The 3,835-nt window shown below is 44.1% G+C and overlaps 1 long non-coding RNA gene across 1 annotated transcript in view; it reads right to left on the reverse strand.

Annotated features, from left to right (window-relative positions):
- Nucleotides 1-2,532, reverse strand: part of LOC103464262 (uncharacterized) — a 15,632-nt gene extending 13,100 nt beyond the window's left edge. The window contains exons 1-2 of the long non-coding RNA XR_533627.2: nt 2,371-2,532; nt 2,083-2,191 (exon numbers count right to left, since the gene is read on the reverse strand). This is a non-coding gene — a long non-coding RNA (uncharacterized LOC103464262). The remainder of the gene's footprint in view (nt 1-2,082; nt 2,192-2,370) is intronic.
- Nucleotides 2,533-3,835: the final 1,303 nt, after the last annotated feature.

The raw sequence follows: 3,835 nt of genomic DNA on the forward strand, positions 1-3,835 counted from the left end.
ACCTGGAACCAGCAGAACAACCTGGAACCAGCAAAACAACCTGGAACCAGCAGAACAACCTGGAACCAGTAAAACAACCTGGAACCAGTAAAACAACCTGGAACCAGTAAAACATCCGGCAGAACAATCTGGATCTGCATCCCTGATCCGTCTGTTGGGATGTTGGAACAACAACCAGGAAACGATCAGAGAACTGCTCTCTGATCTCTAATCAATAATGAAACATGGCAGCATATTGATGGTCTGAGAGGAAACAGCAGACCAGGAGCTGCTTCTGGTTCTGGTTCTGGTTCTGGTTCTGGTTCTGGAACATCTGCTTAATAAAAGTCATTACTGAACATCCAGTTGGTTCTGCAGCAGGATCCAAACTGAAGTGATGTTTTCAGTGCAGTGAATCGTTCAGATCTTCTGATTTCTGGTTCAGTCATTTCATGAACAACCTGATTTACGTCGTTTAAACATCCTGAGTTTGTTCATGAAACGTCTCTTCATGTCTGGATTCTTGTCATTTGTCTGTTTTACTTTATTTACTGCTCAGCTTTTTGTGCTTTTGCAGCAGTTTTGTTGCTGAATCTCTGTTTTTCCTCCTGCTGCTGTGATTTTCTCTGCTTCAGTTTACAACACGAGTCTGAATGAGTGACGATGGAGCATCAGAGGAACTGCAACCGTCTGGATTCAGGTGTTTCTCCTGTTGTTTTCACACATTCAGGTGGATAATTGAGGGCAGCCCCCTCCTCACCCACTGCCTCCAGAACCTGCCCAGTTTGCACATGTTATTAATGCAAAGTGGTTTTTAGCTCACCGTTATTCCCCCATAATTTACTCTGATGCAACAAATGGAGCATGGCGCTGTTATGAATCCCCCTGAATCGTTCTCAGGTCCTTCAGAGAGCGCCTCCGCGCCGCCCCGGGGTAATGATCCACACGAAATTATCGCTGGGAAAATATATCAGAATCATTTGTGAGATGATGAACAGTATCTGGCAGGTGGGCGAGTGTTTAACGAGGCCGCGGGGTTTCTGAAGGTCACGCTTTGCTGTGTGTGAGAAACACAGGAAACCTGCCGAGGAGCAACCAGCTGCTCAGGAGGAGCATCAAAACTGTTGGTCACATCATTTAAATGTGCCAACTTTATGCAGAATATCAGCTTTAATGGATATTATTATATATTTGTATTGTTGCCTCTGTTGGGGGCCGAAGTCAGTTTGTAACAGAAAAAGTGTTACACGGTTATCACCTGCGCTGCCGGAAATTGTTGAGGGGGGAGGGGGGCAATGCGTCATGCAAAACAAAACGCCCTCAGTTTACAAGACACACTTCCTGCTACAGAGCCCCCTGGTGGTTGAAGAAAAATCCACATATAAACAGGAAAATACAATATATGAAAAAAAATCTGAATGCTCTCTGGTATTGTTCAGGGGACCGGATCCGGCCCGCGGGCCGTAGTTTGGGGACCACTGGTTTAGACTTTAACATAAAACTGTTTTCCTTCAATCGTCTTGCAGGAAACATGAAGTTTGATTTTACGTTTCTGTGACGTTGATGTCTGGTTTTCCTGCAGGCTGGGAGCCAAACGTCGTGTGGAGGACGATGACCGGTCCCCGGGTCAGTGAACCCTAAACTTAGCTTAGCTTAGCTTCAGATGAATGTTGGCTCATTATGCAGCAGCGGTTTGGTTTTTTCCTGCAGCAGAACTTCATGAACACATGAAAACTCTTCCTGGCTGCGATCTGATCAGAGAAGCTGCAGTTTAAATGCATTAGAAGTGGATGTGGGAGCGTTGCTTGTTTTCCTGCTGCTTCGTGTTGCAGCTTTAAGCTGTGATGGAGGAAAGTGATTGTTTTACTCGGTGTGATCAGATTCTGTTAGTTTCTCCCAGAATCCGGCGTGTAATCCTGATCCTTCATTTGTAGCGATGGGAAGATAAAAACATCTGCAGGAACCTCTGAGCAGCTCCTGCTCTTCCTCTCGACGCTGATCCAGATGAGATGGTGTAATGATGGTGATTTGCTGCTTTTCATGGCAGCTGTTTACATAATGAGCCAAATGAAGAAGCGTTTGGAGCCTGATTGGATGAGTCACCTAAGAATCGGCCTGAATCCCGTCAAGCAGCGACAGAATCAAACCGCCTGGTTCCGCAGAGCAGCGGTCGAAGCACCCAGTGCCGTAACCATGGCAACGGGAGGCCTCCCTGCAGACCATAATAAGCATATTTAGCACCACTAGTTGGAATCGCCAGGTTAAAACTCGCTCTGGTCTCTGTCGGCGTTCTGGTAGAAACGATTGATCAGATTAATCGTGATTAATCGATTATTGAAAAAAAGTTGTCAACTGATTTAGTAATTGATTAACTGGAATATCCAAACTCACGATGGACTCATGCAACGCATCATCAGCCTTCAGCTTCTTTTTCCAGTTTTTGCTTTTCCCTGACCCTTCAGCTCCTTCCTGTTACTCCGCATCAGCGCGGCGGTTGCCACGGTAACCTTTCTTTAATCAAACACGACGGCGTGACGGGACGTCAGCGGGCTCGGCGTGCAATTACAGCCTGCGAAACATTCAAACATGTCTGAGCTGCAGAGGAGCGGACGGGCCGATTAAAGAGGGAAAACGAGTTCACCGACAGAGACGCAGCGTTTCCTCTGACGGCCTGACTGGAGATGTTTTCTCTGGTTTAATCAGAAACATATCATCTGCTCTTAAAAACGGTTCAGTCAGTTTTAGCTCAGCGGACGTTTGGGTCAGACGCAGCCGAGGAAAAGATGGATCCAGCACAGCCAGAGGAGGGCGAAACAGTTTCTGGTAAAAAGTCGCTCAACTACCGAGTAACTGATCAAATTATCGATCATTTAATATTTAAAAATCACGTCCTCAGGTGGACCAAAATATAAATTAAGTGGAAATTTTGGTACTTTAAAGACCAAAATAACAACAATTCATATAAGTAACAAAATCAGGCAAAAGAAAAAGTTTCTTTTAAAAACTTAAACTTTAGAAAAAGATGAAGGTTTGGATGAAATGTTTGTTTTTCATTCAGTGGGAGGAAACTGTTTTAAATAAAGAGATACTTAATAAAATTACTAAAGTAAAAATACTCCTAAAAGTACATTTAAAAAAAGTTATTCACGTAAATGTAACTAGTTACTTCTGTCTAAGTGACAGTTTGCTAGTCAGACGAAGGTTAACGGCCTGCTGGACGATCTGAAGGTTCTGGGTTTCCCTCCTGTGTGTGTGTGTGTGTGTGTGTGTGTGTGTGTGTGTGTGTGTGTGATCTCAGCTCAGTTTCCTCCAGATGAATCTGCTTTTCTGTAGACAGAGAGCAGAGTTTCAGCGACACAGCGCCCCCTAGAGGCAGTGAAGTGACGGGTTTTCTGTTTGGGTGACTAAAGTTTAACTCGGTTAAAATGTCAGAGTTAGCAGAGACTTCCTGCAGCTCCGCAGAGAGAAAACAGCTTTTAAACAAATGAGTTTAAATCTGATTTGTCTGATTGTTGATTCATTTCCTCATTAACTTCACATGAAATAATTACAGGGTAATTATTCCAGTAGCAGCTCAGAGGGCTGACAGCACAGATTGTATAACATTAACAGAACAAATACGTCATAAATAGTTTCATTTCTCAGAATGCTTTGGAAAAAATTTACTATTTTTATCTGCATTTTCCTTTAAAGATGCTGTGACCTGATTAAAGCTGATCCTACAGGTCACTTCTGTTCCCTCCATCTTCCACCTGTTCTTTCCATCATCCCTCCATTCCCTCCATCTTCCACCTGTTCTTTCCATCATCCCTCCATTCCCTCCATCTTCCACCTGTTCTTTCCATCATCCCTCCAT

Source organism: Poecilia reticulata, linkage group LG5 (assembly GCF_000633615.1).
Source record: "Poecilia reticulata strain Guanapo linkage group LG5, Guppy_female_1.0+MT, whole genome shotgun sequence".
In the NCBI taxonomy this organism is placed as follows: domain Eukaryota; kingdom Metazoa; phylum Chordata; class Actinopteri; order Cyprinodontiformes; family Poeciliidae; genus Poecilia; species Poecilia reticulata.